The sequence below is a fragment of the Onychostoma macrolepis genome, chromosome 19 (genome assembly GCF_012432095.1).
Source record: "Onychostoma macrolepis isolate SWU-2019 chromosome 19, ASM1243209v1, whole genome shotgun sequence".
Classification (NCBI taxonomy): domain Eukaryota; kingdom Metazoa; phylum Chordata; class Actinopteri; order Cypriniformes; family Cyprinidae; genus Onychostoma; species Onychostoma macrolepis.
In genome coordinates this window covers 34056240-34067727 of record NC_081173.1, presented here as the reverse complement: position 1 = coordinate 34067727, position 11488 = coordinate 34056240, and the positions used below count along the sequence as shown (strand labels likewise).

Below are 11488 nucleotides of genomic sequence, written 5' to 3'. Positions count from 1 at the left end.
AATCCTTAAATGGAAGACGTTTGGGACGACCAGAACCCTTCCTAGAGCTGGCCGTCCGGCCAAACTGAGCTATCGGGGGAGAAGAGCCTACCTCTCTCAGTAAAGAAGAACCCAAAGATCACTGTGGCTGAGCTCCAGAGATGCAGTCGGGAGATGGGAGAAAGTTGTAGAAAGTCAACCATCACTGCAGCCCTCCAGCAGTCAGGGCTTTATGGCAGAGTGGCCCGACGGAAGCCTCTCCTCAGTGCAAGACACATGAAAGCCCGCATGGAGGACTCCAAGATGGCGAGAAATAAGGTTCTCTGGTCTGATGAGACCAAGATAGAACTTTTTGGCCTTAATTCTAAGCGGTATGTGTAGAGAAAACCAGGCACTGCTCATCACCTGTCCAATACAGTCCCAACAGTGAAGCATGGTGGTGGCAGCATCATGTTGTGGGGGGGGGGGGGGTTTCAGCTGCAGGGACAGGACGACTGGTTGCAATCGAGGGAAAGATGAATGCGGCCAAGTACAGGGATATCCTGGACGAAAACCTTCTCCAGAGTGCTCAGGACCTCAGACTGGGCCGAAGGTTTACCTTCCAACAAAACAATGACCCTAAGCACACAGCTAAAATAACAAAGGAGTAGCTTCACAACAACTCCGTGACTGTTCTTGAGTGGCCCAGCCAGAGCCCTGACTTAAACCCAATTGAGCATCTCTGGAGAGACCTAAAAATGGCTGTCCACCAACGTTTACCATCCAACCTGACAGAACTGGAGAGGATCTGCAAGGAGGAATGCCAGAGGATCCCCAAATCCAGGTGTGAAAAACTTGTTGCATCTTTCCCAAAAAGACTCATGGCTGTATTAGATCAAAAGAGTGCTTCTACTAAATAGGGTCTGAATACTTAGGACCATGGTCCTTCTTATTATTAGCTCTTATTACCTGGGTCAATATCACTATAAAGTGCCTTTGGTGTCCTCATCAGAATCATTCAGTTATCATGAACATAATACAATATAATGAAATTCTGAAATTATATGATAAATGACCAAACATTTGCACACATATAACTACAACTACAGTCTCTTGAAATTATTTTTTTCTCATTTTATACAATTTTCTTTGATTGGATGTATGTGATTTTGGCATGTCCCTCACGCAGCTCAGCTAACTTCAATGAGTGTAAAAAGTGGTTAAATAACACAATATTTAAATAATTTTTAAATGTTCTTATTGCCCTCATCTAGTTGTTATATAAAACAAGTCAGATTGTTCATTTATATTCTATTTTCATAATAATATTAAGCATTTTGCACGTGTCCCTGACCTTGCTGTCCACCCTGTCATGATGTTGTAAATGCCCCTTTAAGAAACCCTCTGATCTACTCAGTGAAATCTCCACCCCCATTTTGCCTTTCTTCAGTGGAGGTTAAAACATCTGATGCAAGTACACGAAGTATCTACACTTATATTTCCTCATTTTCATCATATTGTGTTTGTAGTTGCATGTTGCCAAGCTTAACATGTCCACCCTGTCATAGTAAAATATTAATTTACATAAACGTTTTTCAGAAATTCAAAATATATATTTTAAGCAGTACACATTCAGCTTCAACAATGAACCAATTTGCTGACTGAAGGTACACCATGTGTTTATTAAATGCTAACTTTAACCAAAAATGTCCACCCTGTCATTGTCCACCCTGTCACCAAGCCTTCCATGACAGGGGGGACATGTGCATAGTTTTTGCCAAATTCTGATAATGTTTTAAGAAGGGCTATTAATTTAACATGTTAAATTGGTGTGATTAATTATGGGGAAAAAAAGGTTGAATTGATAAATGCATTTAATGCACCCCAGCCCAGAACTGTATGCTATTTTACACTGCATGCAGTTGCATAGTGATGAACATGATGGAAGGCAACGACTCACTGTGATGTAGCCTATTAGAATACGGTTAGAATGTACCTAAAATTCAAGATAAGTGGGCAAAAAATGCCCAAAGCAAAAGTGCCATTTTCCTGAATATCTGCTCGATTGCAAATTTGACTTTATACATCAGTTCAATAAACAACAACAAAAAACAATAGTTACATTTTAAACACAATACTGTCAATATTATCTGTTTTTGTTCTATTTCTCCAAAGAAAATAGTTCCAAAATATCCACAGTGAAACTGTTGTGCATCTCTGAGCAACACAAAGCGGTTTCGTTACTGAATGAATCCGTGTTTTTAACAAATCTAGTGAGTGGCTTTAGTTTCATATTTAGAGTATAACTTCATTTTTCATTACTTTCATAATTTAATATTAAATTTTTAAAACCCATTAATCTCATAGCACTATTTATGCAATTCTAAGTGCAGTGTATACAGTCTGTGTAAATTAATATTATATATATATATATATATATTAGTGCTGTCAAACGATTAATCTTGAATAATCACATCCAAAATAAAGGTTCTTATGTTTTGTTTGCATAAAATATGTGTGTTCTGTGTATATTTATTATTTATATATAAATACACACATACAGTATATATTTTAAAAGTATTTACATGTCTATTTTTATATTCATATAATTTATATTATAAATAAATATAATATATAAACATAACATATTTTTCTGAAATATATACATGCATGTGTGTATTTATATACATAATAAATATACACAGTACACATACATACATTATGTAAACAAAAACTTTTATTTTGGATGCAATTAATCGTGATTAATCATTTGACAGCACTAATATATACAGTATATGTATATATATAATGATTTAATTTGATTTGGAACAGCCCCATAGTGTCTTACTATTCTAATTTAAATTATTGATTCAAATGTAAGAATTTGACAAAATATGATGCATACATCTAATAAGGTGAGAAAAAATGGCCTTATAAATGTAAAATGCCCTTTTAAATCAATATACAATTGCAGTGTAGGATATATATTTCTGAAATCATTCTTTATATTATTTAAGGGTTTCTTGTTGTTCCTGTTGTTTATCTGTTGTTTATTCTCTTCATCCGTTAATGCATTTGTCCACCCTGTCATTGTCCACCCTGTCACCAAGCCTTCCATGACAGGGGGACATGTGCATAGTTTTGCCAAATTCTGATAATGTTTTAAGAAGGGCTATTAATTTAACATGTTAAATTGGTGTGATTAATTATGGGGAAAAAAGGTTGAATTGATAAATGCATTTAATGCACCCCAGCCCAGAACTGTATGCTATTTTACACTGCATGCAGTTGCATAGTGATGAACATGATGGAAGGCAACGACTCACTGTGATGTAGCCTGTTAGAATACGGCTAGAATGTACCTAAAATTCAAGATAAGTGGGCAAAATGCCCAAAGCAAAAGTGCCATTTTCCTGAATATCTGCTCGATTGCAAATTTGACTTTATACATCAGTTCAATAAACAACAACAAAAAACAATAGTTACATTTTAAACACAATACTGTCAATATTATCTGTTTTTGTTCTATTTCTCCAAAGAAAATAGTTCCAAAATATCCACAGTGAAACTGTTGTGCATCTCTGAGCAACACAAAGCGGTTTCGTTACTGAATGAATCCGTGTTTTTAACAAATCTAGTGAGTGGCTTTAGTTTCATATTTAGAGTATAACTTCATTTTTCATTACTTTCATAATTTAATATTAAATTTTTTAAAACCCATTAATACCCATTTAAAACCCATTAATCTCATAGCACTATTTATGCAATTCTAAGTGCAGTGTATACAGTCTGTGTAAATTAATATTATATATATATATATATATATATATATATATATTAGTGCTGTCAAACGATTAATCTTGAATAATCACATCCAAAATAAAGGTTCTTATGTTTTTGTTTGCATAAAATATGTGTGTTCTGTGTATATTTATTATTTATATATAAATACACACATACAGTATATATTTTAAAAGTATTTACATGTCTATTTTTATATTCATATAATTTATATTATAAATAAATATAATATATAAACATAACATATTTTTCTGAAATATATACATGCATGTGTGTATTTATATACATAATAAATATACACAGTACACATACATACATTATGTAAACAAAAACTTTTATTTTGGATGCAATTAATCGTGATTAATCATTTGACAGCACTAATATATACAGTATATGTATATATATAATGATTTAATTTGATTTGGAACAGCCCCATAGTGTCTTACTATTCTAATTTAAATTATTGATTCAAATGTAAGAATTTGACAAAATATGATGCATACATCTAATAAGGTGAGAAAAAAAATGGCCTTATAAATGTAAAATGCCCTTTTAAATCAATATACAATTGCAGTGTAGGATATATATTTCTGAAATCATTCTTTATATTATTTAAGGGTTTCTTGTTGTTCCTGTTGTTTATCTGTTGTTTATTCTCTTCATCCGTTAATGCATTTGTCCACCCTGTCATGCCAAGGTCCACCCTGTCATCTTGTTGTCCACCCTGTCATCTTCATCTTTTATGAAAATTAACAAATTATTTAAACAAGTTAGCAAAACCTTTTGTGGGTTTTCTTTATAAAGAAATGAGGGCCAGTTAGTATTCATTGAAAGTTTGACCGGATATCTTTGTCGTTTGATTTTATTTAGAAAAGAAAGTGCAACTTTCGCATATTTTATAGGGATGCAGATATGTTGCAGTAATTTCAATTTTTCAAAAGACTTTTCACACTAAGTAAAATTTATTGCTGAGAAAGGGACAAAATATCTTTCTGAAAATCTACATTTTATAATCACTATGTAATGAAAATGTATATACTCTACTTTGAGTTTGTCCATGACAGGGTGGACATATTTTGTGGTTTACTAGAAAATTGTCTGCTTGCAGTTATTTTATAAAAAGTGCAGGAGCTTGACCAATATGCAATTCTAACAGCCTACAGTCTCCTTAACAAAACAAATATGAAGTTTAATAGAAAATCTCATATTTTTATTTTGGAAATTGTGAAGTCTCAAAGGCACTTTTTAGTGATATTGACCCATCTGGCTGTATCTGGACTGTGTCTGGACTCTCAAATCTGCACACACACACACACACACACACACACACACACACACACACACACACACACATCTCCTCACAGCTCAATCTGCTTTGATAGAATAACCAGCAGAGGGCAATAAAGACCAATCCTACTCATCCTTGAGACTCCAACCATTTTGTCTCTGAAACTCTCTGAAGCTCTCAGCTGTGAATTATACTTTTGGTTTTGTTTTTACTTAAATCTCGCTAAACATGTAGTTTATCAATTTAGACAACCATAATGTAAAACTCGCGCAGAACTTTTACAATGTAAGTTTTTATCCTTTCACATAAAGCTTGTGTGTTTTTGTGTTATTATACATATAGTTTTGTTTGTTTATTTGTGGAAAGGGTTCCTGCTAACATGCTAATGATGCTAAGTAAATGTCATTATGCTGATGAACAAAGATTAAGTTGATATTTTTTTATTAATGTAATTATTGAATTTTTCTACACTGTTTACTCATTATAATCAAATGATTTCTTGGTAGCAGGTTACTGAATTTCTATAACTGTTTGTGTTCATTAAACATTTGGGTTTGACGGATCATGTTGAGGTGGATGATTACACTGAACATCTATAAAATGCATAAAACCAAAGATTCAGATTATAGTTTGATGTTTCGTATGAGACCCACATGTGGTAAATCCTTAAATAAAATTGAATCTAAAGGTTTTGGCTGTGGTCAGTTATGTAGCATTTCATCACTCAGAAAAGTATTTTATTGCTGTATTAATCTCTTTGTGATGTGTGTCTGTATTTGTCTCATAACAGCTGTCTGTTTTCTCATCAGGTTCAGATGCTTGAATCTTCTTCTTCTGCTGCTGTTTTGCTTCATCTATCAGAGCGGTCAGTGTCATTTTTATTTCTTATAAATGGTGTAACCTTTTGACTTTTAGTTGCAGGTAGAGTTATTCTAGTCAATTGTTTCTCTTCTGGTAAGTTAAGATATTGTGTTGATATTTATGGTTTGATGGTAGAATTTTCTCAGCATGTTAAATCATCACACACTATTACATCACTGACTTATCTATGCAGTTATTAATTAATCTATTAATAAATATTGTTTGGTCTGGGATGTTGCCGAATTCACTTCAGCTGCACTGAAGCTTGTGCTTTAGCTTTAGCTTTGTTTGTCATGAATGAGGCCTGTTTGTGACTCTGAAAGACCAACAAGACACAAAACTGACTCATGAGATGAACGGTTCTGAACTGATGAAAGTGGAAACAATCAACAGGGACACATTAGACACATTTTCATACTGTAGTGTTTCTGCATATTGCATAATTTCATTTTCATGAGAAATAGCCCATGACTCGAACCTTAAACCTTACAGGCATTTCTGATGTTAAATATTGAAGAAACGGCATCAGTTCACAATTGCTGAAGACACCTGGATAGTGAAACGTCTTTAGCAAAAGTGAATCCAGTCGACTGAGATAACTCTCCTAATATTTTATGATGAAACTGATTACAGAGAATAGAGAGAAACACCACATGTATTTTTCAGTATTGATTCTTTGTATTGAATGAATCTGTATTTGCAGGAACCCTGCCTGTAGGAACCAGAACTATACCGGTGTCAGGAAAAAAAGGAGAAAACATCACACTGCCATGTGAATTTGAGGTCAAAAAGATTTCTGATATTCGTTTAAACAGTCGGTCAAAAAACATCCCTGTGTGTGACTGAAGAATGTAGTGGACGAGTATTTCAACCCAGTCTCATATAAAAACGTACCCTGACTACACTGTAAAAAATTGCTGTAAAATTTACAGTAAGTTACTGGCAATTTTGGTTGCCAGTAAGACTGTAAATTTACAAGAGTACTGTAAATCAATAATTACAATTGTACTGTAAAAATACAGCAAACTCATGCATGCTGTAAAAATGTTGTGATGGTGTGTAAACATTTGGTAAACTTATTTCATTTGATTCTACTAAGAAGGAACATTTCTTAATATAAAACTGCAAACATTAAATTTATAATAGTAAAGTTACTAAACACATGACTTTAACTCAAATCGTTGCAGTTTATCATCAGCTATAGCACACATGCATGCGGTAAAGCACTTAACAAAGAGATCATCACTGTATCAGCAACTCTACAGTTACCGTCTTTAAATTAAGCAGCAGAACATCAGTGTTTGTGGCTCATCATTGACTGAAGCACAGGCTCTACTCTCCACCACAATGGTGACCCACAAAACTACATAACAGATCTCTCTTGTGCAAAATAATACAGTTCAGTTAGATATTTACTCTCCTTGCAGATAACACCTGCTGTTAACAAACAGAATCACTGAATGAAAGAGAAACAAGAACTACAACTGACTTCAGACACAGCCTTAGATGAACTCAACTGAAATACAAGACATCATTAAATCTCTCAAGATCTGATTAAACAACTCCACAAACAGCATTACCAGCTTCACACATTACAATTTGACTTTATTTCTGTCATATGTCTATAAAAATTATTTGAGAATTAACAGAAGTTTATTTGTTTTATTGAAAACGTTTAGTTTGACCTCACCATTGTGGCGGTCAGGGTTTGCTTTAGTTGGGCTCTTGACCATCAAATTTTAATCTTAGCTTTTTTCCGGCTGCTGTAATTGTGTTTGTGGAACACATTTGTTATAGCAAAAACACCAGAAAAAATTGGGATTACGTGCTTCTGATTGACTATTTATAATGATATAATCATTATCTAGTGGTTTGATTCACTTATCTCATTCAGAGACTGATCTTTAAAGACATGGTGTGGATTTTTTTGTTTGTTAATTTGGTATTTTTTACAGCTGCTATATGACCCTGAATGAGATGACAAACTGCTACTGAAAAATTTTATAAATGTCTTATGCACAAAACTTTTAGTACTACGGCAGCAATTAGACACACACAGACATCAAGAATCAGTGTATGAATCTCAACAATGGTGACAAAAGCTTAATGCTGCAATTCATGCTGGATACCAGCACAGTACAAAACTCACCCATGAATCCCAGCATGCATTGCGGCATGAATAAATTATGCTGCTGAATTGTCCACTTATCGTCTTTAATTCTTACTATGTGCTTTTATTTTTTATTTTTTTGTATTGAATTTTAGTAGCATGTTTTGTGATGTTCAGAGTTGATCTGTTTATTTATTTTGTTGATTGTCACCATTGTTGAGATTCATACACTGATTCTTGATGTCTGTGTGTGTCTAATTGCTGCTGTAGTACTAAAAGTTTTGTGCATAAGACATTTTATTTTTATTTTTCAGTAGCAGTTTGTCGTCTCATTCAGGGTCATATAGCAGCTGTAAACAACACAAACAAAAAAGATATCCACACCATGTCTATAAAGATCAGTCTGTGAGTGAGATCAGTGAATCAGGCCACTAGATAATGATTATATAATCAATCAAAAGCACGTAATCACAAATCTTTCTGGATTTTCTTGCTATAACAAATGTGTTCCACAAACACAATTACAGCAGCCAGAAAAAAGCTAAGATTAAAATTTGATGGTCAAGAGCCCAACTAAAGCAAACCCTGACTGCCACAATGGTGAGGTCAAACTAAACGTTTTCAATAAAACAAATAAACTTCTGTTAATTCTCAAATAATTTTTATAGACATATGACAGAAATAAAGTCAAATTGTAATGTGTGAAGCTGGTAATGCTGTTTGTGGAGTTGTTTAATCAGATCTTGAGAGATTTAATGATGTCTTGTATTTCAGTTGAGTTCATCTAAGGCTGTGGCTGAAGTCAGTTGTAGTTCTTGTTTCTCTTTCATTCAGTGATTCTGCTTGTTAATAGCAGGTGTTATCTATAAGGAGAGTAAATATTTAACTGAACTGTATTATTTTGCACAAGAGAGATCTGTTAGTTTAATTTAGTTTTGTGGATCACCATTGTGGTGGAGAGTAGAGCCTGTGCTTCAGTCAATGATGAGCCACAAACACTGATGTTCTGCTGCTTTATTTAAAGACAGTAACTGTGGAGTTGCTGATACAGTGATGATCTCTTTGTTAAGTGCTTTACCACATGCATGTGTGCTATAGCTGATGATAAACTGCAACGATTTGAGTTAAAGTCATGTTTTTAGTAACTTTACTATTATAAATTAAGTGTTTGCAGTTTTATATTAAGAAATGTTCCTTCTTAGTAGAATCAAATGAAATAAGTTTACCAAATGTTTACACACCATCACAACAATTTTACAGCATGCAAGAGTTTGCTGTATTTTTACAGTACAATTGTAATTATTGATTTACAGTACTCTTGTAAATTTACAGTCTTACTGGCAACCAAAATTGCCAGTAACTTACTGTAAATTTTACAGCAATTTTTTACAGTGTACGTTGGTCCAAAGTGCAAAACGTAGAGGGGTTACAATAACGGCCCTTGAATTGTATGACTGTTACGTTTTTTTTGCCTATTCTTTTCCTATTGTTTTACGTCCAAGTCACGTGACTTTCAAGATTCCGGCCGTGAGAACAAAAAACATGGCGGACATTTCTCTCATTTTTTGTGAAAAAATCAATATTTTGAGTTAGTTTCTGCATAAAATAAGTTTTGATTACATTTCTAGCGAGAAATATATATTTTATTTTCATAATATTCACTGAGTGAATGTACACAATCACTCGCTTGCTCGTTGTTGTGAAGATTTTTCAGATCTCGCCAGAATAATGTGAAACTGCAACGTTTTGGTTGCTATGGACGCTGTTATCGGTGGATGGATGGATGGATGATTTTGCTCCGTCTGACGGATCAAACCCTCGCCCACTATATGCGTTGTGTCTGAGGTTGATTTGCTGATCAACACATTAATCCATGGCAGCGGGAGAAACTAATGTTGACAAAGTGAGTTATGATCAGTCCGCTGTTTTTAATTTTGACATCTACCGGAACCTCCGTGCATTTAACTTCCTGTGTGGTCTCATTGATGGGTGTTAGGTGTTGACACGTCAAGGCCCCATGAAGAAGAAGAAGAAGAAGTAGAGGAAAAAGAAGAAACGAGGGAAAAGAAGCAGGAAAAGTTAAACAAGGAGGAAAAGGAAGCGTGGAAAAATAACTTGACCAAGCTGAAAATGAATCACCTTGACCCCCAAGATGCCATATTCCTGGTTGATGCGTTCCTGGATGAGTGCAAGGTAAATAACATTAACGTTATCTCAGTGGTGGAAAAAGCACACTAATTACATGCTAATTACAAGGTCTAAGACCATAATAGACTCTGAGGTATAGCAGGGAAGAAGTATCAAGGTGCAAAACTGCAACACTCCAAACAAAGTGCAACTATACAGTACCTGGTTCAATGTCTTTTAAAATAAATAAATAAATATGTATAGTGCTGAGCTGAGTTCACACGTTAGAGCCAGTGAGAGTTTAATTCAATATTCTGATAAATGTTTCACTTTCTTTTCTATTTTTTAATGTAGAACGGGTTTTCTAGATCTGTCAGTACAGTACAGGACCACAACTGTTAGACTGAATTTTTACAATGTAATATTATAACATTGGTTTTATAATGAGATGTTTATAGGTGGCGATAACCTTGGTGGGTGGTGGTTTATTCTGTGGCTCAATTGTTTATTTAGGTGGATCAGCATGGACAAGCTAAAGGAGGGTCAAAACAATCCACAAAGCTGTGTGTTTGGCTTGATGAGGACAAAGATGGACAACCTTTGCCAAAAAGATGTAGAGCTGGGGAGAACCGAAAGCGAGATTCAGCTTCTGGTTGTTTTTTTGTTTGTTTTTTCATCATTACTTGCATTCATTATTCATTAAGCAAGTTCTAAATGGATATTTATATTTTTGCAGTTTCTTCAGCAAGCGTTAAAAGTGTGTGCTGTGCTCCATCTACCAGCACAACTGAAGACACTGTGATCATCGAAAATTTTGTTTTTTTCCCTTAATACTTGTTTCCTCATTTGTTATGTGGTAACTGCTCAGATTTACCATTGCCTTCTTCATTTTCAGACTCCCTCATTCAAGATGTCCGAGACCTCTTGGGAAGTGGTGCTGAACAACCTTTCTCCTCAGACTGGAGGAAAAGGCAAACTACCTCTCTGGAGAATTGGACAGTAATGAGACCCTTTATGGTGAACAATATGTTGTCATCTGAGAAGCCCAAGGAGGGGGTTTGCCATCATTGTGGACACAAGGCTGCAGTAGTGATATGTACACAGTAAAACCTCCAGTGTTAAATCAACACTCCCAGTGTATATATAATCCACACTCAGAGTGTTAAAAAAGTAACACTGAAGCAGTGTTAAAGTTAATGAGATAATTAGTTTAGTAATTGAGTGATGATTGAGCATTAGTGAAGAACACCTGCTGTTAACAAACTGAACCATTGAAAGAAAGAGAAAGAAGAACAGAAAAAAAGAGACGAGACGAGCAGAAATACAAGAACTACAGCTGACTT

At 34.4% G+C, this 11488-nt stretch overlaps 1 long non-coding RNA gene across 1 annotated transcript; it reads left to right on the top strand.

The window, feature by feature from the left end:
* Nucleotides 1–5193: 5193 nt before the first annotated feature.
* LOC131526063 (uncharacterized) lies at nucleotides 5194–11278 on the top strand. Its single transcript, XR_009267372.1, has 7 exons — nucleotides 5194–5332; nucleotides 5857–5912; nucleotides 6612–6691; nucleotides 9724–9921; nucleotides 10015–10211; nucleotides 10659–10797; nucleotides 10882–11278. It is a non-coding gene; the product is annotated as an uncharacterized LOC131526063 (long non-coding RNA).
* The last annotated feature ends 210 nt before the right edge of the window (nucleotides 11279–11488 follow it).